We start from the raw sequence: 26,477 nt of genomic DNA, 5'->3' as shown, positions 1-26,477 counted from the left end.
ACTATCATTCTTTTGTTTCTACAATAACTAGCTTTATACGTGACATGCAGTGAGTACCCACTAAATGCTTGCTTAATGGAATAATAAGTGACTTCTTTCCACCCCCAAATTATTTTGTATTTCCTCATAGATCAGAATTTATGCACAAGAAGTAGCACATATATTTCTTCTTGCAGCTATTTTGATTTATCAGAACAGAACAGTGAAAAGGAGTGTACTGAATCTCCAAAAGCAATATTGAAATCCGTGGGAATAGTAAACAGTAATAATCTATAGAGGCTATGATATGGAATTTAATTTCAGAAAAAAGTAGGAATTTTTAAGGTTTATTAGATATTTTGTGGGATATGTAAATGCAAATATGTTCTCTTTCTGTTATAAGGTCCTTAAGGGCAGGAACTGTGCTGTGTTTCTTTTCGTAAGCTCCATTAGCACCCAATTCCATGTTTTATATGTAGTAGTCACTCAGCAAATGCTTGCTTAATTGGAAAAATGATAATGTTAACTCATAGGAAAGTATAATATATTATTCTATAGTAGACACCATTTTACTTTAAAGAAATAATGCAGATGTTAACTAAGTGTACCCAAAATAACACTTTGATATTCTGAACATCACTGTATCTATATACTCATTGTATAAATGATAAAAGGAGAGAGATTTGCAAGATGTCTGAAAATAATATTCAATTTCCTCTAGTATACTAAAAGGTAATCCATATTCTTAAAATTATTTTATACTGCTTAGTTATACTCTAAATTTTTTAAAATGCAACTTCCGATAATATCTTCTTACTTGTAAAATAATTAGAATAAACTCATTAGTGGCTTTCAATATTAACACTAAAGTAATAATATCATAGAAAACTATTTTTTGAAGGTAATTGGACAAGATAGCATATCACCTATCTTTTACTAACAGTTCCTATCAACTTGAATCAGAATAGTAGGGGAAATAAAGCAGTAATAAACTCTATGGGACAGTTTTACTCTGTCCTATAGGATTGCTATGAGTCGGAATTGACTCGACGGCACTAGGTTTGGTTTGGTTTGGATGCTGAGGTGGGAAGCACTCAGGTTAACACTGGTGAAAGTAACCTTTAACTGTTTTCACATCTCTGTATCCAGGTTTAGTTTCCTGGTCGTCAATAAACAATATATACACAGAAGTAGTGGCCTGCTAGTTAGTACATTAATAGTGATTTGATACTATTTGTTTTCATTTGAATCTATTTGTTTTCATTCATGGATATTCAGAATAATTTGTAATTGGAAGAGATTTATCTAATTTTCAATTTTACCCTTTAACAGAATTTCATTAAGCATGTGATTAAAGAAAAAAGGACTACTATTTTTATCCTTGGTAAATAAGTTAAATAATTATTTTGGTTTTAAAAGTGATTATTATATGCCTAGGAGTGAGAAGTTAGATTATATATGTTTATATATACATATATATATGCATATATATGTATATATATATGAGCTTTTTTAATTAAAAAGGGAAGCATATATCATTGTAATGTTTAGACTTGACAGTCATTTAAGGAAGAAAGCTTTATGTTTAAGTTTATACACTGTGAAGTGTGTATGTTTAAACAATAAAGCATCAGAATTGCTACTGATGGATATTACTTCTATCTCATAACAGCCAGTGTGTTCTGTATCATAGAAAACAGTATTATTGTGTGTCAGGGGACTCATCGAAGAAAATGGAGTGAAAGGTACAAAGTTATGGAATATTTCCTCCCTGGAGATTATTCTCCAAGACTATAAGTAGAGAAGAATTAGTGGCCCTATGGGCAATATATATGTGCCTATTTTTGTAACTGCCTACTCACATAACCCATGACATATAAAATACAATTTAATTTCTACTATATTACTTCTATTGAAATAATTTTTTTTCTCAATGAATGATTTTAACCATGTCTGCTATTTTTGTCATTTCACAAATTGCAGAATCAGGGCTTCCCCCTGCTTTCTCTGCCTGGAGATTAGATAGACGGGTGGATGAGTGGATGGGTGGGTGGGTGGAGGGATAGAGGGATGGAGGGATACCAAAAAAACCCATTGCCATCAAGTCAATTCTGAATCATAGCGACCCTATAGAATAGAGTAGAATTGCACCATACGGTGTTGTAGGAGCATCTTTGGTGGATTTGAGCTCTTAGCCACTGTGCCACCATGGCTTCAAGATAGATAGACAGATATCCATATATAAACCCAATAAAAAAAAATACATTCTTTAAAACTAGGGGCACTATCCAAGAGAGCATGTTACTGAATAAAAAGTTAAAGATAATTACTTTCATCTTTTCATTGACTGTTACTAACTTTTAAGAAAAGATCCGTCATCCTTATCAGAAAAACATTTTTGAAGAACTGTGCTGTATCCAGCACTCTTGAGCATGGTTTATACTGACAGTATCTTTGCATTCTAGGTGCTTATAAACCAAACCAGGTATGGCTGGCATGAATCTATAAGGCAGAGATTGTAGAATGTAGAATAAATCATAGAATAAATACAGAAAAGGGAACTAAAATTTAGAAAGCCCAGATGCAGGAGTTGGATAAGGAGACAAAAAAGGGCATTTCTGAAGTTTGATCTTCACTTTTCTAAAGCAATACCTGCAAGTAGCTCTGGCACCAAGATCGTTGTCATATGGCTACCTCCCAGAACCTGGATCAGAAGGCCCACTGTTTATTAAGATAAATACAGATGTGTCTGCAGAGGAGCACTGCAAAATCACAGACCTTCTTAATGCCTTTTGACTACTGTGGGCTTTTTAAAAAATTTTTTTATTTGCTTTAGGTCATTTCTGAAAGCCCTATTGTGTCATTAACTGGATTATGTTCTACGATTTGTTCTTATTTCTTCGTATTTAAAAAGCTTTCCAGGGCTACCCTTCTCTAGTTTGCACTTAGGTGAAATTAAAAGTCTGACTGTTAGGTATTGCCTTTAGACCAGCTGAAATAGCTCCTCCAGCTTACATCCTTAGGGCCTCATTAGGAAGAGACTCACAGCATGCCTGACACCAGTTAATATTGGCAGAGCTCATTTACCTACATTGGAAACAAACCAAAAAAAAAAAAAAAAGCCAGATGAATCCTACTGGAGAGGGCTGAGGGCATCAGTGCCCATCATCTGGGTCACCCTTCTCTGTTGGAAGTGGATGACCCACCAGGCAGTGACTCCTTATCTCTTTTAAGCTGAAAGAAACCTGTTGAAAATGTGTCTACAAGTACCTTTGTTGTTAAAGAGTGCACAGGGCAAAACAGGTAACCCATAACCTTGAAAGAAAAGGAAAGTGAGAGAAGTAATCCATTCCAAAACAAGGTATGTTCTATACATAAACCTAGTTAGCTAGAGTTTTTCCCCGAGAAGATAAAAGAGAAATTTTACACTATTGTGTCTCTGCCTAATGAGACTCTAACAGTGTTCCCCTATTCAGAAATGCAGGTTTGCAGTTTCTGTGAGAGAACTGGTCAACACTTTCTTCATTGCTGTTTCTCTTTACTACTTTGAAACTCTTCGATTACACTGTGGTGTTGTCTGATATAAGATATTTGGATTAACATATCCATGTGGCGGTAAATCTTGTGTGAATACTTATGAGTCCTCAACAATTGAACTGTGTCTTTTCTATTATTTAGGAACCACTGTGTTTACTCATAACCTCTATCTACTCCAATGATATACAAAGTTGGAGGATGCTTCTAGATTAGCAGTCTAACGCATATGATTTCACTACCCTTATCTAGTTGTAGCCAAAATCATCTTCATAAGTGGAATCAACTCAATGGCAACAGGGTTCTTTTTTTGGTTTATTGTTATTTGGTCTGTTCACTGACAGTGAACATTCAGGTCTTGGCTCTGACTTTCTGATATTTACACTCTCTCCTCCAGTAAACAATTGCTGTAGATATATTCAGAACTTACCTCAGTATACTTCAAACCTGACCTGTGAAACATGACCCACGTGACATTTCTGCTTGAAATAGTAGTTACCATAAAATATTTGGTGGAGGCTGGGGACTTATAAGAGTCCTGGGCAATGCCTAAGGTACTTTATGTACATTATTCTATTTTATTATCAAAACAGCTAAGACTCAGAGAGAAGTAACTTGTTTGCCCAAGATTATATAGTTATAAGTAGAAGATTTAGACTTTCTAGAAAAGGCCCTCTGGAGGTTGTCTAGAAGTGTTCCACCTTCTTTCAGGCAGGAATAAAACTTGAAGGTAGGATAACACCCCACTTAGAGAGGAAGGTCTAGAGTTAAACCTTGTTGTTTTTAGCTGCCATTGAGTCTGCCCCCTACTCATGGTGAACCCCATGTACAATTGAATGAAATGCTGCCCTATCCTGTGCCAGCCCCATGATTGGTTATGGATTGGATAATTGTAATCCATGGGGTTTTCACTGGCTAATTTTTGGAAGTAGATTCCCAGGCCTGCCTTTCTAGTTCATGTTAGTCTGGAAGCTCCAGTGAAACCTGTTTAGCATCGTAGCAACACACAAACTCTACTGATAAATGAGTGGTGGCTGCACATGAAGTACATTGGCCGGGACTCAAACCCGGGTCTTCTGCATAGAAAGTGAAAATTCTACCACTGAACCACCATTGCACCCAGGTTCAACATACCACACCACTTCACAATTGAATGACCCTGAACAAATAAAATCATCTGTTTCAGTTTATTCATCTGTAAAGGGATAATGGGAAACCCTGGTGGCATAGTGGTTAAGCGCTACAGCTGCTAACCAAAGGGTCGGCAGTTCGAATCCACCAGGTGCTCCTTGGAAACTCTGTGGGGCAGTTCTACTCTGTCCTATGGGGTTGCTATGAGTCGGAATTGACTCGACGGCACTGGGTTTGGTTTTTGGTTTAATGATGTAGCTACCGCCAAAAGGTTGTTGTGATCCTTAAGTAATGCATATGAAAATACTTTATTAATTTTAAAGCCCTGTAGGTGAGGAAGGAGCCTTGGTAGTATAGTGGTTAAGAGCTCGGCTATTAACCAAAAGCCCAGCAGTTCAAATCCACCAGCCCTGCTCCTTGGAAACCCTATGGGGCAGTTCTACTCTGTCCTATAGGGTTGCTATGAGTCAGAATCGACTCAAGAGTAACTGGTTTGGTTTTTGGTATAGGTGAGTTTGGAGCCCTGGTGGCTCAGTGGTTAAAGCCCTCAGCTGCTTACCAAAAGGTAAGCTGTTAGAACTCACCAGCTGGTCCTCAGAAAAAAGGTGTAGCAGTCTGCTTTTGTAAGGATTTACAACCTCTGAAACCCTATGGGGCAGTTCAACTTTGTCCTATAGGGTCACTATGAGTTGGAATCAACTAGAAGGCATTGGGTTTGGTTATAGGTGAGGAGTATGTGTGTGTGTGTGTTGTGTGTTGTTAGCATTAGTGTGTATGAGGAAGTGTATGTATGAAGTAAGCTCCTGAAAAATAAGTAAGTTTCCCTTCAAAACCCATCACATCCTCGTCTAGAATTTTGTTGTATTAAACTACTCTTCCCACTGATGTTGAAATTTTGGTCCAATTCAGTTTGGCTATAAAAATATATAGAAGAAAACATTTCAGTGGTGTTTTACCCAAATAGATTATTCAGAATTGACTCTTGTGTCCATTTCTTCCTCTCTCTTTATGTAATCTTGATTTTAGTTCAGGCCTTTTTCCTCTTTCCACTTACAGTCTTTTTAGCTAATCTTCCTTCGTCCAGTCTCTCCTGTCTTGCTTCAGTCTTCCACACTGGCAGTGTAGTGGTATTTCTAATAACAAAAAGTTGATCATACTATTTTAGTTATTATAAACATTTAATGGGCCAAGATACAGGCTGTAATCCAAACTCTGTAACAGCTTAAGCTCACATACGCTCCCCTCTCCTCCTGTGATGCCTACCAGTTTTCTTTTACCACTTGCACCATGTTCAGAGATCAATAAATTTGATAACTGGTGGTGACTCTCTTTTTTTTTTGTTTCCCCTACTGTAGATGTTAGGATCACTAGAACTTCAGGGTTGTTATAAAATTAAACAAGTCTAACTACATTTAAATCATTTATAGGGTCGTTTATGGGTCAGAATTGGTTAGTGGCATTGTATTCTAATTTTTCCACCACTGAAGTGTACCAAGCTCTTTCTATACAAAATTATCTTTGACATTTTTATCATTTCACCACCTTTATATTAGAGAAAATAATGGCATGTAAAGCTGAAGGCAAAGATGTTTAATTTTTTTTTTCTTTTGATTGAGGAAGTAGTGTGTAGGGTACTAATTAGTAGAATTTTCTTGTTTGTTTAATGGTTGTTTCCATTAAAACTCTGATTATTGGATACCCAAGGACAGGAATCTTTGCCTAAAGGCACATTCTTTTAAAATATCTTTTCCCCTATTATCTGTTGTTGAAAACATTGGGGAGGATACAATTTTGTATGCCAGTACAATATCCTGAATAATGTTATACCCATAAGGATTGCAGATCTTTATAGTCTGTTAGCATCATGTTTCTTCATAATTATTCACCTCGTCAATTACTCGGATATGAGCGCAGAACAAATAGAACGTTAGGTTGAATGATACTGATCCCAGAATATTCCCTGCCAATAATATAGACTTGTTTTATTATCATATGCCAACTTTTAAAATTAGGATTAGAGAATAATGTATGGTTAAGAGTTCAATTCTTGAACTTCTGGGAGATTAAATCATTTATATGTCTAATTGATGGTTAGTGAATTCAGTGAGGAAAAACTTTGAAGTTTCAAAATCATGTGGCTGGTTACTCCACTTAGCTAGTAGCTGGGAAAACACAGGAATCTCTAATTCAATGAATTTATACAGTATTTTCTCTTGGAATAGTTTGTTACAAAATTGTTTTCCTTAAGATTCAAGCTATTTTAAGCAATTTTTTATTAACAACACAGACGTGAATTTATAGTATTTGTGGGGAGACTCCAAGGACACAAAAGAGAAGCAGGAACTATGTCTTATTCATCTTGTGTCCTTGGATATAGGCTGGCACATTATAATAATTCACTGAATGATGAATAAATAAGTGGATGGTTGTGTGAATGGAGAGGTAGATGAATGAATGGAAGGATATAATGGAAAATATGGATATAATGAAACATAAACTTGTTGAGAAGTCAGGTAATCAGATATAATGAATGCAAATGATGGCTTTATCATCCCTATGTATATGATACAGTACCAAAGAATGATTTCATATACAACACATCATATCACTCCATATGAATGTTATTTTTCTGAATTACTTTAATCCGTGAAGGATGCTCTTTAAAATAATTTTTTCAAAATTATTTACTATTTAATTTGGAGAAATTTTAAAGTCAACTTGAATACTTTACTATTTATTAGTAATATTTCAAAAATTTAACCAGTTGTAGTACCAAGTGTTCTTACCCAATTTTGTAGACAAAAAAGACTCAAAATATACTTTTTACTCTAGAACCACATACATTGTCAGAGGAGTTTTGTTCATTCAGATATACCCCAAAGAACATGTTGCAGTTTCTGAATGATAATTCCAGAACATTTTGAACAATGAATTTATTGAAATAAGATTATAATTGTTTCCAAGGTGACTGGTTTGAAGGGGCAAAATTCCTTTGAAAGTATGTTTAAAAAGTAATCTTATTGTATTAACACCTCAAAGCTACACATGCTGGCATAAAGATTTACATGATTTGACATGTGTCAATAAATCTCTAAAAAAGAGTCCATACTATTTCCATATGTGTATTCATCTAGGTTAAAATGTGTATTATTCCCGTGACCTCTTGAGAACCAATAATTCAGTCTTATTTATTCTCTAAAATATTTTTTCTGGAGAGGATAGAATTCCAAAATTAATAAATGTACTACTAATGGTTTGTTAATTCCACAAGGATCAAGGATTTCTGTTCCATTAAATAAACATTTTTATTGCATTAGCTATTGTGGTATAAAGAAATGAAGTGATAACTTGCCTTTTCCTCCCCCTCGCCCTCTCTCATGGGAGTGTTAGTGTGACCTACACACTAATTAATTTAGTAAAAACATTTGAAAGGTTTTGGTTTTCTAAATCTGTTAGATTTTGCTTTTGAAAAAAACTGACCTTGCTAGAAATAGCCTTTCTTTTAATAACTAGTTCACTTCTAACTTGAGTCTTAAAAACCCTCCTTTTAAAGGAACAAGAGTAAAATAAGTAAGGCATTCTGAATTAGTAAAAAAAAAAATTACATATACTCTCTTGGATCATTCAGGATTATTATGTAGAACATAGACAAATGGAAATACAGAAAGAGAATAAAACACAAAATCTGCTTTATATATGGAGAAGCCCATATACACTGCCATCTTATTACTCTCTATTGCTCTTGCATTATATATTTTTTTTATGGAGTAAATATTCGTGCAACTTTCAATATGACACATGGGTTCAAGGGGAATGACTTAATTGACTCATTTATTCATCTATACTATATGAAGGCTGCGCTTTTTAGGTTTCTGTAAGGGTTGGTGGTCTAACAAAATTTATTTGCAAATCAGTTGTTGGAACTCAGTTGTACATAGGATAATGTTACGAGCTGGATCTGAAATTTCCATACAAGATCCTTTCTGGAAATTTATCTAAAAAAATTTTTAATCAGCCAATGGACAAGTAAGCATCTAGGGATTAAATGAAAACTAGGCCTATTAAGTTACACATGTTAACACTGAAAGGTAAAAAACAACTCATGACTATAACACTTGCATTTGTTTTTGTGTATTTGTGCAATTATTTGTAAATTAAGCTTATAATTTCTACAGAGTATAAGGTTAAATATATATCACCTATTTTGAATTTAGTGCAAAATTTAAATGCATTAAATTGTAACCGTTATAATAATTTTATTTAATTCTGAGCATTAATATAGTTCAATGAAGAATTGTAATGTTTTGGATTTGTACTTATTTAATCAAACAGCTAAGCATTTTAAGAAGATTAAAGACACTTAACTGTGTGTAAGAAAGCCAAGATACCGTAGAAGAAATGGTAATGAAACAACAATGGAGATCAAATAGGTTATGAAACTAAAATGAAATTCCACTACAATGAAAATGGACAGAGAACACTGCAGAGAAGAAAACAATGGAAGTAAGAAGGAAAGTAAAATGTCATTCAGCTAATCAAAGAGAAGTCTTGAATGTTAAACAATAAGTTATAATCATGAAGAAGCATAACAGAATATACCCTGTATCTTGGAATATAGCAGAGAACTTGGCTGCTGTTTTCATACCATGCATACCTCTCATCACATGTGAGAAAACATTCCTATTTAAGAAAAAAAAAGCATTTTCCTACAAGTTTTACCTTCTTGATTAACTATTCCATGAAGTGATTTTAATTCCACAATACTAATAGTCTCAGAATCTTGTATTTATTTCATTATGGACAACTTGAAGCTCATTAATTGTTGTATCTGAAAAAAAAAATTAAAATTTTACTTGCAATGAAATATATGTATACATGTATTAATTGGATAATATAAATTGTTAAGTTCTGCTAGAATCCAATGGGCACAGCTGGTTTAATATATATAAAAAAAATTTTTATATAGGACGTAGCTATTAGGAATAATGACATGGTATAAATTCTAGACCCTGGGGTCAGGGGAATAGGAATAGAAGAGGGTAGAAGCATCAGAGAAGGAGGAGGAAACAGAAGATGGTAATATGTCCGCTTTTCTGGAGTTTGTAGCTCCGTGAGCTATTAAGGAAGTTCTCCCAGGAGAAACCAGTAAGGGCATGGAGGAAGCCAGACAGGGAGGGCTAGAAGCCAAGCACACTATGATTTCAAGATAAGTCCTGACTGAGTCCCATGGGCAGCTGTGGAATGTAAATTACCCCTCAGAGTTTTTGTCATCTCAAGGCAAGGGATTTGGGTTTTCATAGTGCACCACCAAGCAGTCATTTTCTGTATGCCTACAGGGTGGAGCATGGAGGTGAGAAGCATTCCCAAGCACTTCCAGCTCCCTGCTTCTTCAGTAGAAGTGACGCTAGTAGCCTCAGAGGAGTCCTCCAAGGAAAGTTAGCAGTTGCTCTGCAGGAGAAATAAAACCCACGGAAGCTGGGAGACTGGTGCTCAGAACCATTGGTCTAGGCTGAGCACTGATAGTGTCCGTAAACAGAATTTCAAAGTAGAAGCATCCATCTTTGTAGCCTTTTACTTCTATTTCTGTCTCTCCTCTTACTGACTGCTACTGCAGAGTTTTAAAACACCTGTTGCCCTAGCATGCCATCCAGGTGCTCATCCAGAACCCCCTTCCTTCCTCCAGCTGCTCCATGCTTAACCAAATTTTTCTTTCCACACCCAATTATAAGCCTTGCTTTCTTAACCCTGCTCAGCTGAGTATTGAGAAGAAAAGGTTTGAATTCGTTCACGTTACTGTATCTTTTGATTTTTAACAAAAATCTCAGTGAACACCTTATTGATGGTGTTTTAGACAGTTTAGCAGAAAAGAACTTCACATGGTACAAGAGAAGACATTTTTCAGCATAAAAGCCGCCACATGGGCAGAAAATAGTCCTAGATGGTTCCTACTTTCACACTCCTGAACCCCAAAGTTTCTTTTTTTTTTATTAATATAGCTGTAACTTTTTTGTGTTTTGTGTGTATGTTTTCAAAATAACTCTCGTGATAGTAACATCAGGGAAGCAATGCCAAGAAACGCAGTTTTGATAATAAGGTTTGGAAGCTCTTTCAAAATATTTAAAATAAATGATATGTGAAGTAAAAATCTAATGGAAAACATTTTCATCTGTCTTAGAAATTGTGACTGTATCTTTTCTGTTTTCCCCACCCCAAGTGAAGTATGGCTGAGTAAATTCTCATCTTTTATGTAGTGTTGACATGAATTATTTTTTAAAAATCTTTTTTTATTGTGGTAATATATATATAACAAGACATTTTCCTATGTACCATTTTCTACATGTACAGCTTAATTCAGTTTGAAGAAACCCCTGGAAATAATATCCATCAGGAGTACTCATTATATTCTTTCTTCAAATATTTATAGAGGATCTTCAGTGTGAGAGGACTCTTCTGAGCAGTGCTTAGAGCACAGTAACACCTGTCCTCAGGGAAGATACACTCACTTACATTGAGTTTCAAGTTCTTAGCTGTGCCTGTTGTTGTTGTTGGGTGCCGTCGAGTCGATTCTGACTCATAGCCACCCCGTGTGACAGAGTAGAACTGTTCTATAGTGTTTTCTAGGTTGTAATCCTTATAGGAGCAGATCACCAGGTCTTTCTCTTTCTCAGAGCCACTGAGTGGATTCGAACTGCCAACTTTTGGTAAGCATCCCAGCACTTATCTGTTGTACCACCGGGGCTCTGTCAGGCATATTAACAAGTCAAATAAAAATAAAAATTATTCTTGAAGTGTTTATCCAATAATGTATTTTAACTTTGTTACTAGTTATAAGGCATGATTTACTTCTATAACCATCCTCTGGTAAGTTTTTATTTTCAAAGTTTATACCCAATATTAAACATAAAATAACACGTAATTATTACAGTAGTTATGGAAAATCAGGGAAGAAGAAAGAAGAGAAACAAAAATATATCTTTACCACCACATCACATAATCACTTTAAATATGCGTTTCCATCCAAATATTTTATACTTTGTCTTATATGTACACTTTTATATCCTAATTTGTTCATCTAACATTAAATCATCAGCATTTTTCTGTTCTCATAAACCTTTTTTAATACTTTCCAAACATTCTTTTGAATGGGTTATTAGATTAACAATTCCTTTATTGTTGGGCACCTAACTTGTTGACAATTTTTCCCCTTTTAGCCTTTCAAAATGGGCATCAGCTGTTAGTACCAGCCCTCTCCATGATAGCAGCAAGGAATGTGCGTTCACATGTTCAAGTCCACTGGTGTTTAGTGAGCCTTTGCAGAACTCTCATAGGTTCTCCCCTTTCTGCTGCACCTCATCACTGCCAGTCAAAGCCACTTCTTTCATATCTAACTTTAAAAAAAAAAAAAATAATAATTGGCTCCAGGCAGGGCTGGTGCCTCTGACTACCACTGTCTAAAGTTGAACAGCCTAGATCTGAATAGTCCTAAAGAGCTTTCCAATAACAGACATTTCCTCAGGCTGATATCAGATCTAAGCAAAAGGATACCCATATATTTTGAGATCAGCAGGAACCTCAAGAGTTGCTCTTTGGATGAACCACAGGTTTCTATTACTCTCCTACTTTACAGGGAAAATCTCTTAGAGAAAGAGAACTCTTAAGATCTGCTTGCATAAAGGAAGACATGTTAAACTGGAGGTGGGGCTCTGGGTATGTGCTGAGGGTTAGTCTCATAGGGTGAAAGATCTAATCCTTCCTGAGCTCCTAATTTACTGTTAAGAGAGTGACTCGGGGGCTCAGATGCTAGGGAGATGCAAGTACTTTGAAGATAAACCAGTATTGAGGTGTGGTGTGTGTGTGTCTGTGTGTACGCACGTGCTTTTAAGTGAGAACTTTTTGTTGTTGTTGTTAAATGCCTGACTGGCACTTTGAAAGTGATAAAAATCACTTATACTTTTCACAGACCGGGATCATCTCTTTGGTAGGAATTGAGGACACCAATTAGTCTTGCATTAATTTCCACATCAGAACTTTTATGTACGTTTAACGCCTTAGAATCCCTTTAATTTTATTGTAAGTTTACTTCCTGCCATTATTTCAGTGAAGTGTGGAGGTACAAAGGTAAGGGAACAAGGATTCAGGAAAGAAGATGTTGTTAACCTATGGGTGTGTATCAACTGGGGCATAGATAGGATAGGTCATGACCAGGATAGGTTCACTTATTCCAATATTCTGAACTTTTCTAGACACCAATTTTAGGAAGCACAATATTACTTTGAAACAGCAATAGGGAAAATAAGACCAAAGTGTGATGTAATCTTCAAGAAAATCATATTGGTAATCAGGTTAATTAAATTTGCTGCCGTCTTGAGACAAGCATCCTATAAGTGTGCCAGTAAATCTGGTCTTGCTTTATCACACTGAAGGGCACCCCTACTTCTTCCAGAACGAGTAGCTTATTGCCAGAGGACACACACAGGCTGGCAACAATAGCTAATATGTTATGAGAGGTTAGACCAAGTTTAAAGAGGATTCGTCTCTGAACTGAAGGGCAAATTGTAAGAAATTTCTTTGTCTGCTTGTGATGTTGTTAAATTGAAAGCACGATGGGAGGTTTGGTAGAAGTAACAAAGGTTGAAATGATGGCCTGCTGTTTGGAGCAAGCATCATGGCTCTACTGATGGTCCAGACATCTGCTAACAACAGCCACTTCTTGTCAGGTTCTGCGGCACACAGGGCGCAAGAATACTTTGCAGTGTTTAACTCATCAGAGCCTTCCCGCTCTACAGTGTGCGCTACATCAAGAATGTTTATGTAATAAAACAGAGCTAATTAAACATTTCAAAGGGAAACATTATTTTAACACTAATTAGATATGATTACAGTTCTTTTTTTTTTTTCCTATGCTGGTGCTGAACTGCACTAAACCTTGTTTGCGTCTCTTAGTTCAATTTTGCAACAACGTCTTATCAAAAGCTGCAGCGCTGTCTTGTCTTAGGGCATTTATTTCAAAATGTTGACATTTCCAAAAACCTTTATCAAATTTAAGACGATTTAAACAAAGAGCAGCAATTGTAACGACAACAATAAATTGAATGCATTTGTCCTGAGAGAAAAGCATGTTACTTTGTATGCACTTACACCCCCTCCCCCCTTTTTTTGAGGCACTTTGAAAGTGATATTCTCTTATTCTTTACTTCGAACCTGTCAGGCCGGTACAAGCAAAAAGAATATCCATTTCACAGATGGGGAATCCAGAATACAGAAAGGATAAACAGGTCAGGGGCAAAGCAAATGGTCGCTGAGATGTGAGTCAGAACTTGCTTTTTGGGGACGTCACCCTACGAGAGCTATGAAAGTGGTGTTGCTTGAGAGAGTTAAAATTTGCTAGATAAAAACTCATAAAATGTGCATACAAGTCATGCTGGATTGGTGATAAATAGACAAAATACTTCTTTAATCAATTATATGAGTTGCTGTAATATATTTTTAACCAATTGATAACCAAAAAAATCTGAACTCAAGAAAACTAGTTTTACTCAAGACATATGTCAACTTACATTTTTATTTATGTACATAGTAAATTAATGGAATCTCCTAGAAATTCACAAAGATTCAAGGTGATATTTCTACAGAACAGAAAATGCGTGTATGTTGGATAACAAAGCAGCTGAAAGCCTTTATGTGAGATAAGGGAACTAAGGGCTTTAAATGTTTGAATATTTCTTAATGAATTCATCAATGAGACAAAACATTCTCCTAGCTTCTTTAAAGCTATCTATGATTAAGAATAAAGGACAGGGAAATACGTACCAAATAGCGTTATGATAGAAAGAATGCATTTTATGTGGTCTTGAGTAGGAGTAAGCATATTTTTCTCACTTTTTCCCTCAAATTCTATGAAATCCTACTTCTAAGAAAGGGAGAAATCGTCTATACACCGGTTCTCTGCAGTCCTAATTAAAAAGCACTTCAGTGAGAAGTTTTTCTCCTCCACTTCCAACCCAAGCTTGAGGGCATGGCAGTAGCTGGAGGGTATATGGTGTTCATTTTCCCGTTTAAGTAGTACAGGAAGAAGGAGTTACCTTTCAAACACCAAGCAACTAATGTGATGCCCTAAGGACACTGCTGTCACATCAAGGTAGCCTCAAAAAAATAAAGTACACATACTCGTCATCATCATCATCACATAGCTGAAGTTTCAATAAATATGTTGACTAGAACTTTCTCAGTTATAATTAAACTGAAATTACAGCTATAATTTTATCAATAACACCCAAATCAATGATAGATGGATGATACTCTGTTTTATTAAGCTGGCATATCTAATTTTTATAAAAATTCCAGTGACTGGGTAGGGTTTCTTTTTCATGAATATACATTCATTATGTCCTCCTTCATGTATATTTCTAAAACTTAAAATAGGAAACTAAAGGAGGATAATAAAAATACTTAGTAAATTAGAAGGCTTTTCAATTAGGTCTCATTCCCAACTCTTCTCATTTCTTTTTTAAGAACTTTATTAAAAATTTTATTTTGGTAGAAATGTACGTAACAAAACATGTGCCATCTCAGCAATTTCTACACGTGTATTCTCGATGTCCTTTTCTAGATTTTTTCACCACCATTAACATAAGCTCATGCCTCCTAAGTAAAAACTACCCCCAGCATTCTCGATTCTATCAATATTACTATTTTTTCCTCAGTCTGACAAGACTTTATGCATGGAATCACCTTTTAAACTTCAATCCCCTTTGATGTTCACATCTAATACATTGATAAGTTATAACAATTTTTTTCCCTCTGTAATATTACTGTTTTTCCTCGCTATTCCACTGACAACATTTCAGTAAAGAGCCCCCCCCACTTCACTCCAATACGTTGCTTTACAAATGGTCTTCCTTTCTAATTCTCTGTTAAATTCATCTTTGATGCAATTACCGTGGTATCTTCTTAAACAATGCCTTTGCCTTGTTGATTCTCTGTTGCAAAACTTACTTTCTTCCCACTGAGATCTTGCCTTGGCGACTAACCCTACAATGATTGTTCTAGCGAAGACCTCCAGGTCCCCTCAGATACCATGTCCAGAAGCTAATGACTCATCCCTTATTGTATTTGGTATTTTTGCTGTATGTGAGTTATTTTTTTATATTTTCACTGCATCACAAACGTGATATTTTGCTGCATGTTGATCATCCCTCCTTTTAAAAATGTTCACCTCTGTTGGCTTTTGAGATGATGTTAGGGCATCTTTTCCTCCATTTTTCTATGTAGCCTGTCTTAGTCTCCTTTCCCTGCCCGTTCCTTGAACCATGATTTTCTTTTAGCTTTTGTTTGAACTTTCCCTCTTTGTCAATTTTCTTTGAGTAATTTCCTTCAAACCAATGGTTTTTACTACCACGTTAAGCTCTAATGGTTACCAAATCTTTATCTGTAGCCCATAGACCCATCTATTACAGCTGTTTACTGAACATGCTCACTTGAAGGTACCACAAACAACTCAGTTTCTACATTTCCAAATTGATATTATTTCCTTAAGTCTGACCAAAATCTGTCCTTACTTCTGTAATCTACATCTTAGTGATTGAACTCAGCATTTCTGCAGTTGGGTGAGTTAGAAACCTAAGAATGTCCCTAGATTCCTCATCACAGAAATTTTATCTAGCACCTACTGTTGGCTAGGCATTTTTCTATGCACTAGGGATACCAGAGTGGAATAAACAAATAAAAATCATGCTTGCATAAAACATATATTCTTGTGGAAGGAAAAAAAAAATAATACACCTATGGTATAATTGTAGTGATATTTTCTAACATTGTCATTGAGTTATAATTGATATACAGTAAACTGAACATATCAGAAGTGTATAATTTGATAAGTATTGACATATATATATAAACTTGGGGAAAACAAAACTAAACATAACAAAACCGGTTGCCCTTGAGTCAATTCCTACTCATAGCGACCCTATAGGACAGAACACCCCATAGGGTTTCCAAGGAGTGGGGCTGGTGGATTCGAACTGCCAACATTTTGGTTAGCAGCCACTTTACCACCAGGGCTCTAAAATATACACAGACCTGGAAAACAGCGTAGTCTCTCTTGTGTCTCCTCTTTATTATAGTACCACCAACCTATAAGTCATTCAGGTTAAAAACATCCTTTATTATGTCTCTTATTTGTTTGTTTAAAGCACCTTAGTTTCTTCTCCTTTTACTCCCTGATTCCTGTGAAGTTCTAAAATTCTTAGTAATGAGTAAATGGGCCTGTTAAAGCTGAAGCTATTGGTTGAGAGTTTTTTTCAAATATGAGCATTTAAATATATACATTTGCCCTAAGTACCACTTTAACAAGGTACCACACATTTTTATATGTTTTTATTTTCATTCAGTTGAAAACACTTTCTAATTTGTATATTTAGTTTGTCTTTGGTTATTGAATTATTTAGAATTGTGATATTCAGCTTCCAAGTATTTGGGAGATGTTCCACGTATTATCCTGTCATTGATTCCTCATTTAATTACATTGTTTTCAGGGAACATACTGTGTAGAACATAAATCATTTTAAATTTGTTGAGCTTATTTTATGACCCGACTATGGCTCTCTTAGTAAATGTTCCATGTGGACTTAGAAAAATGTTTACTCTGCTGCTGTTGGGTGGAGTGTTCTGTATCTGTTAATTTAGGTGAAATTGGTTGATATTTTTCAAATTTTCTGTATCGTTAGCAATTTCCTGTCTACTTGTCTTATCAATTATTGAAAAAGGGATATTGATGTCTCTGACTATAGTTTTGGATTTGTCTGTTTTTATTTGTGGTTCTGTTGGTTTTTGCTTCATATATTTTGTACCTCTGATATTTGGTTTATAAATGTTTAGGATTACTGTGTCTTCTTGACAATTGACTCCTTTATCATTTAGAAACTCTAACCATATTCTTTCTTCTGAAATTGACTTTGACTGATATTAATATAGGCACTACAGCTTTTCTTGATTAATGTTATCATGGTATATCTTTTTATATCCACTTATTTTATTTTAATATTTTTATATTTATAGTATATTCCTTATAGGCAGCATGTAGTTGAGTCTTGTGTTTTAATTCATTCTGATAATCTCTATCTTTTAATCAGATTTTTTGGAATTTACATTGAATGTTGTTAGTGATATTTTAGGTTTAAATCTATCACTTGCTATTTATTTTCTACATGTCCCATTTGTTCTTTTCCTCCTTTCTTTTAAAAATCAATTTTGTATTTTTTTATAGTTCCATTTTATTTCATTTTTGACATATAAGCTACAACTATTTGTTTTGTTGTTTTAGTGATTGCTTTAGGGTTTGTAATCTATACATCTCCAATTTCTCCCAGTCTACTTTAAGTGTTACTATATCACTTCCCATTTACTGTAAGAGTCTTTCAATAATATGTTTCCTTTTTTTCCCTTCCTGGCCTTTGTGCTGTTTTCATCATGTGTTTTGCTTCTATACGTGTTATAAAGCCATCATTACATTATTATTATTTTTGTATAAACACTGGCTCTTGAAAAATATTTATATAAATAAAAAAAAGAAACACGTAATTTATCCTGGTGTTCTTTATTCTTTTCTGAAGATCATATTTCCATCTAGGGTCATTTCCTTCTGCTTGAAAGACTTCTTTTAACATTGTAGTGTAGATCTGTTGGTAAGATATCATTTTAGCTTCTGTTTTTATACTTTGGATATTACATATCACCTTTGTTTTTATTTAAAAAATATTTTTGCTGAGTATAGAATTTGAGGTTGTCAGTTCTTTTTCTTCAGTACACTGAGATTTTGTTCCACTGTCTTCTTGCTTGCATTGTTTCTCTTCATCTTCTACTACTTCATTTACACATATATTCGGCCACTTGGAGTTGCCCCACAGCTCACTGATTCTGTTTGTGTGTGTGTTGTTGTTGTTTCTTTCTATTGTTGGTGTTCTTTTCTGTCTGTGTATTTCATTAGGATAGTGTTTATTTCCATGTCTTCAAGTTTACTAATCTTTTTCTTCTCCCATCTCTTCTCTGTCATTGATCCCATCCAGTGTATTTTTAATCAGAAGCATTGCTCTTTTCATCCCTAGAAATATTGTAGTTTTCACCTCTACGAAAAGAAATTGGCTTAATTACTTCTTTCTGGCATAATTGTTTTAGCTTAAGCTCTTTTTCTATGCTAGATAATTTCAAGAGTCTCAATTATTTGTCCTAAATCTAATCTAGATTTCCAAGGATAGGGTTGGTGTCTTATTCATCTTCCTGTCTCCGGTATCTAATAGAGTTAATGCCGCATAATAAATTCACACAGTACTTGATGACTTACATTCATAATGATGTTTATAAAGCATAAATCGGTTCGTATTGTATTCTTGATTGAAGTCCACCACTAGCAGTGTAAAGTCTAAACTCTTAAAAAAAAAAAAAAAAAACTCTTTAGCATGACAAATAAGGCCCTTATGATTCAATACCTGCTTGCCTCTCTAGCCTCATTTCTGTATTGTCAACTAAAATCTGCCCTGATCTAATTCTTTAAATGTAGGAGTTGCCTAATTTGGTCATGCTTCCTCTGGCAGCTATACCCTGGCATTTAATATTCTTTTGCTTGAAATGCCTGTCTCTCTCTTTCCCCCCATTCCCTGCCTGCCCCAATCTTCCTTAAGTTCTACGTTTTGAAGGATGAAGAGGAGTTTTTAAAGCAGATAAGTTGGAGAGAGCATGCCAGGAAACTGAACAGCCTGTGAAAATTCATAGAGTCATAAACAAAGGGGTTTAACGTATAATAAGCAATGCATGTTTCTTGGATACATACTAGGTCAGAGACTGACATGCTGTAGAAGTATTTATGGGCCATTTCAAAAAGGCCCATTTATTCATCACTAAGAATTTTAGACTTTATTTCAAGAGAATTAGGGAGTAAAGACAGGAAAAACTAAATGGTTTTAAACAAAGGAATGACATAATTGATAAGGTATGTTTTTAACCTAGATGATACAAGAAGAGGGATAAGACAAGAGCTTAATATTGAACAAACTAAGCTTGAGTTTTCTGTAGGACATGTAGGTGAATGAGACCAGGAAGTACTCATGTGACATTAGAGTTTCATGAGAGGACAGTGCTATAGGTCTACTTTCAGAAGTCACCCAGAGAGGAGTAATAGATAGACAAAACTATCGGTTTGATGAAATGGTGAAGGGAGACAATGTAAAACAGAGAAAGTAGTTGGGGAATACCTTAATTACAGATAAAAGAAGGACTATTCGATATGAGGAGGACACAAGAAAGACCAGTGGTCTCGACTCTTAAGAAAACTTAGTGTTTTCCACTCCTGCATTCTGTTAAAAAGCAGAGAGAGACGAGGGCTGAAAGAAGAAAATCCATTGGATTTAGATCACATTGATGGCAGTAATTTGTGTTAAGATTGTAAAACCCTGTAACTGTGCTGTAAACTGTGTGTGTGAAACCATCGAAAAGAATGTTGCTCCCATTAAGAGTAATCTCAACTCTTCCCACAAAAAGCTCTGCTCTTAAGCGAAATGACCTAAATTTTTCTCTCTTTTGCCCTTGTGTCATTTCAGAGCACCTTTTTCTTGGAAACTGAGGTGGGAGGAAGTGGCAAAAGATTAGAGTGTTTCAATAACTGAATTTTAAAAAATTATTCTATTTTATTGAAATAAAATAATTAAAAAAATTCATGGTTATTGAAATATTGAAAAAAAAAACTTTTGAGAATATACACACCAATACATATACCAATTCAACAGTTTCTGCATGTACAATTCAGTGACATTGATTACATTCTTTGAGTTGTGCAACCATTCTGACCCTCCTTTTCTGTATTATAACCATGACTTTTCTAAGAGCAATTTAGTAAAATCATGAAGAGCAAAATAATGACAAGTGCTTAGGGTGTGAGTTCTCAAACATAAAAGGCTTTAGGAGCTAGATTAAACAAAGGAATGAACCAGATCTGTGTAAGACAATAGGTGGTAGTTGGATCTGAATAAATTTGAAAGTGTATAATGTTCCCAAAGATATTCACATTAAAAAAAAGAAAGCACAAGCCAAACAAAAATTTTTACAATCTAAATTTAGCCCAATTTATGCTGATTTGCATCTGGATTAAAAAGTTTGTTGGTGTTCTGCATGAAAGCACTGATTTTTTTAAGAGGCGAAGAAAAGGCTGTTACCTCAAAAGCTATTAAAATTGAAAGAAGAAGTGATGGTGGTGATGGTCCTATGCCGAAGAAGCCTTTGAGCAAGATGATGGTACAAGACGAAGGATCCAGTGAAGAATGAGCGGTTGAAGATGCAATGATACTTTTTATCAGAAATATGTTTCTTTTAAAACCAATAATAATTTTTTGTGGATCACCAGGTAATCTAACCTGTAATGAATACTGACATTTTAAATTAAGATGAGGTTAAATGCCTTTGAGAATAAAAGCTCTAGTACAATGAATATTCAGCAGTTATACTGAGAAACCCTAAACAGGATAGATCTTCCACGTTTGCATTTGAATGGTTAATAGCCTTTGCTGTGAATACATAAAGTATATCATTGCTTCATTGTAAATCTGATTTAGAGTATTGGTTTCAGTACCTATGAACTACAGCGTCATGCCTCTAATGACATATAAAATTTAGATTTTGGTAGATCTGTTCTAGAGTATATGTAAAGAAGGTTTATTGCTAGTAGTATAAATACTGGTGTACGATCTTTTCTATTCCCTTTTCCTCCTCTATAATGGGCAATTGGTGGGGTGGGTGTTTGATAACGATACCTTCTAATCTTTGACAAGCCTCGTTAACCTTTGATTCTCACCTTCATTTACTCAAGAACAACTTACCTATAAAAACCAAACCGAACCAAACCCAGTGCCGTCGAGTCGATTCTGACTCATAGCGACCCTATAGGACAGAGTAGAACTGCCCCATAGAGTTTCCAAGGAGTGCCTGGCAGATTTGAACTGCCGACCCTTTGGTTAGCAGCCATAGCACTTAAGCACTACGCCACCAGGGTTTCCAACTTACCTATAAAAAAAAAAAAAAAAAAAATTTTTTTTTTTTTTTAGTTACCTAAAAATGAGTGATAATGGATTTAGAATTTATATTTAAAAGTTCACACCTTTCCTTCAATTATTCCTTTTAATTAGAATTAGGCTGTTCTAAATGGAGTTTATGTGTGCTTGTAAGAAAAGATGAAGAGGAGGTAAGTTGCACCTAGTGGTGCAGTTGTTAAACGCCCAGCTGCTAACCAAAAGATCACTGGTTTGAACCCAGCAGCCACTCCGTGGGAGAAAGATGTGGCAGTCTGCTTCCATAAAGATTTACAGCCTTTGGAACCCTACTGTGTCCTGTAGGGTTGTTTTGAGTCGGAATTGACTCAACAACTGTTTTTTTTTTTTGTAAATTGCAAGAGATTCAACTGTGTGGCTTTTTATTAGAATGTTTTTCTTCAAGTTTAAAGGTTAAGGATCCTGGGTAGCACACAACGGTTTAGGCAGATACTAAGCATTTAGTTGATACAGGAAGTCTCTTGGTTTCATCTCTTGTGATTGGGCACAATTTGGAGACACGTGTAACGAAGAACCCCTAAGGTATACAAAAGAAACAAATGAAAACAAACCAGACCCGTTGTCCTTGAGTCAATTCAACTCATAGCAACCCTATAGGACAGAGTAGAACTGCCCCATAAGGTTTCCAAGGAGCGCCTGGTGAATTCAAACTGCCGACCTTTGGTTAGCGGCTGAACTCCTAACCACTGTGCCACCTGGGTTTTCCCCTTAGGTATACCCATTGCTGTAGAGTTGATTCTGACTCATAGGGACAAGTTGGAAAGGAGGGCAATGCTTTGCTCCCTGCATTTCTTCTTTCCGTACCCTGGCAAGAAGCTGTTTGTGTATTTCTTTTTCCTCCTGGCTTGGAAAAATCCTGCTTTTGTTAGTGGTGGTAGTTGCTTTTCCAAAGTACAAAAACATAGGAAAAGAAGGAATTTTTCTAGATTTCTCAAAATTTGATTCAAAGGAAAGCCCATGAAAAGGAAAATAAAAGCAAAGACTGGATAATTAGATCCCAAATCTTTTATTATGGAGAAACCTCCAGCTGACTTTATAGTGCTTTCCTCTTTTTCTAACTCAGAATTGCTTTCCGTTCACAAAGTCTGCTACATCTAAATATAAACATGATTCAACCAGCGATCAATTCAGCAGTTTGGGTAATTACACTTTCCCCATCCCCCTGAGAACGATAACAATTCACCTTTTATCAGATTTCAAACCCTAATAATCCAAATTTTTATTATCACCTTTTTACATTGTTACTCAAGTTTTGGGTATGTGGCAAACTGATGTAGTTGTGTCAATAGTAAATAATCAAATAGACTGTAGTATTTCAAATAGAACTACTCTTTTGTTCAAATGGGTTTTATAAAGTCTGCTTTATTTGTTGTATTAAGATTAACTAGAAAGTTCTCTTTTGGGATACTGAGAGTCCTTTTTGAGCTGGGCAAAGAGTCATTTACTCCTGAAGGATCCTTCTAACAGTTTTCAAAACAAGAGACCCTATTGGGCAAAATGGGCAATTTAACGTAGCATCTTAACTTAATCAAAATCTTTCTTCATAACACACGTAATGTTAGTAATAAGCTTATGTACTTTTCATCAACCTGTAAACGTGTTTAATTGTGATAACTGTTTTAACTTTGTTTTGATATAACCATCTTCCATTAGCCAATTCCTGTTCACAATGGTTTTTTTTTTTTCCTTAAAACTTCCTGCTGCCTTACTTGTCTTCATGTTCGAACTTACCAGCCTCTCTGATGTGGCACTCTGCTTCTGTAAAGATTGCAGCCTTGGAAACTAGGGGGCAGCTCTACTCTGTCCTTTAGGGTCACTATGAGTCAGAATCTACTCATCAGCAATGGGAATGTTACTTTGCAATGCTTTGGATATAGATATGTTTCGCTTGGTCAGCAATTTTAGCAGCAACCTGGGTTAAATCATGTAGGAGAACATTCGAAAGGATGTTTAAAACACTTCATATGTAGCTTGTTCTTCAGTAGTAAAGAGGGATGTTTGCAGAAAGGTTTCAGAGTCATTTAATGAAGTTTTGGGAAGTTGTTGTGTCTTTTTTCCCGGAATGTTTTAGTGTTTTTATATTTGTTCATCTGTTTCTGATCCAGAAATACCTTATGAATATGCTTTGTCTAGTTCTCTGAAGCTTTTGAGGATCAGTCATTTTTTTTAATATGTGGAAATATAGCTATGTGCTGTTCGGAGTATTAGGATAATTATTTAGTTCAATTCTCCAGTATATTTACATGAAAATCTGCAGCTGACTGGTGCTATTGAGCAACTTCAGTTTTTTTTTTTTTTTTTGAAGTTTTTGGTTGCATATATGGATGTTTGGAAAAGTCAAAAAGTTATTTTTGACTCTATTAAATGGCAAACAGGAATTACAGGCCATTTAGGATTAGGTGCATATATTATGGATAAGATTTTATTATATTTTCTTATTGAGGGAGAAGAATTTGCTGCCTATATTATGGTGCAAGTTATTTGGTTTAGTCTTTTGCCCCAGAGATTTCTCAAACCATTGACTCCATTGTTCATGTGCATATGTGTGGGACATGTCAGAATTCAAAACTAGTCTATAAATAAAAATACGTATTTAAATGGCATTAATTTCTCAACTGAGAAAAGTCTTAAGAATAAGCATTATCTGTGTGTCCACAGGAGCCCTGGTGGCGCCATGGTTAAGAACTTGGCTGCTAACCAAAAGGTGTCTTTTTTCCCAGATCCACCAGCCACTCCTTGGAAACCCTGTGGTGGGGCAGTTCTGCTCTGTCCTACAGGGTTGCTATGAGTCAAAATCGACTTGATGGTGAAGAGTTTTTGGTACGCATCCATAATCTTTATCTGTGAGAGCAAATATTGTCAAATTTGCATAGTATATTATTCCCCAAAATGATTTTTTTTTCCTCATTTACATCCTTAGTTCATATCACTTCTCTAAACATGTGTCACTGACCATGACTTTATGGAAAAATCATTGGCCTTTTTATGTGTATTCCCTAACAAAACCTTTCTTCTGAACATCACACTTCCTGTGTTTCTCTCTCCTAACACCTTTTGTGGTTCCCCTCACCACTCCCATCTTCCCATCAGTGACAGCACCTCTATGATTAGAATCAGCAAAGCCAACCAGCCAACACTGATCTAGAGTGTAAGATCATCCGTTACTTTGGACTTTTTATCTTTGAAAAACACTTAAGTAACGTGAAATATAGGAAACCCTTGTAGTGTAGTGGTTAAGAGCTACGGCTCCTAACCAAAAGGTCAGCAATTTGAATCCACCAGGTGCTCCTTAGAAACTTTTTATCTTTTTTTTTTTAAAATTAATTTTTATTGTGCTTTAAGTGAAAGTTTACAAATCAGGTCAGTCTCTCATACAAAAATTTACATACACCTTGCTATACACACATAATTGCTCTCCCTTTTAATGAGATAGCACAGTTCTTGGCTCCACTCTTTTTCCTCGTGTCCATTCGAGTAGCTTCTGGCCCCTTCTGCCCTCTCATCTCCCTTCCAGACAGGAGATGCCAACATAGTCTCACGTGTCTACTTGACCCAAGAAGCTTGTTCTTCACCAATATCATTTTCCATCCCATATTCCAGTCCAATCCCTGTTTGAAGAGTTGGCTTTGGGAATAGGAAACTTTTTATCTTTGAAAAATACTTAAGTAATGTGAAATATGGTATAGGTTTTTCCATAGTTTGTTTTCACAGGGTGAGTTTGCTTATAGAAGTTATGAAGTAAACTTTTTATTCAGAAAACAAACCTAATACTGGAGTCTATACCATCTCAATAATGACCTGAAAGCTATGGTGTTTTCTTTTCAGTTTGGATTTTCATTATGGCATGTGTATTCATTCATGCCTCCAAAGGAAAGCCTTCTCTGATCCAGGCAGAGGGCAGGCAGGTGTGTCCCACAGGCTTGCCAGTACCTAGCCTTACAGTGAACTCCTCAACACCCCCAAGAAATTCCCCCTCAGGCGACACTGCATTGGCTAAAAAGAATCACCAGTTGAGCTGAATTTGAAATGCTCTGATCAAGATACACAAATATAGGCGCATAGAGAGCAAATGTCCTCTAAGATGAAAAATTGCATTGTGTGTCTTTAAAAAATAAAATTGTTCAAAACAGCAAGATTGAAACCGTCTGGGTTGTTTTTGAAAAACCAACAAACAAAAAAAGTCTTTTGTGGGCTAACCACAGAAACAGGTTCTAAATACATTAAAATATTTTATCCCATTATTTGTTTTGACCAATTGACCACAATATTAAAAATTCAATCATGGAGCAGCTGACAAGTGCAGTTGCCTAATTTTATTTAAGAGTTTTTTTCCTTTTTCCATTTTTCCATCCTGTTAACGCTGCTGCCTGTGCCCAGACAGTAATGGGCTTCTTGTATGCCCACGACTGTTATGATCATGTAAATTTATTGGTGCTTAGAAGAAGCGAGCTATTAAAACATTACAACAGCCATTACAGCCGGGCTCGTGTTGGCTTTCGCTCCCAATGAACATATGCTTCCGAGTGAATGCCTAAACTCTTATTTATGGATTTAATTTAATATGCGGAAAGAATTCAAAATTAAATTTTGTGTCTGCCTCCAGAGAGTGTCAGTGTATAATAACATGGTAATTTTTACACATCTTTATGAGAAATGGGAAAATTAATTCTTTCTGACAAGTTGTAATTATTCGACTTGGAACAGTTGCAGCTGAGCAGTTTGCATGCCTGTTGTCTGGTGTTT

The 26,477-nt window shown here is 35.4% G+C and overlaps 1 protein-coding gene across 18 annotated transcripts in view; it reads left to right on the top strand.

Annotated features, from left to right (window-relative positions):
• SOX5 (SRY-box transcription factor 5) overlaps nucleotides 1-26,477 on the top strand; it is a 1,155,824-nt gene that overhangs the window by 454,238 nt on the left and 675,109 nt on the right. The gene's annotated exons all lie outside the window — the stretch shown is intronic.

Source organism: Elephas maximus, chromosome 4, assembly GCF_024166365.1.
Source record: "Elephas maximus indicus isolate mEleMax1 chromosome 4, mEleMax1 primary haplotype, whole genome shotgun sequence".
NCBI classification, from domain to species: Eukaryota; Metazoa; Chordata; class Mammalia; order Proboscidea; family Elephantidae; genus Elephas; species Elephas maximus.
This window is presented reverse-complemented; position numbering and strand designations above follow the sequence as displayed.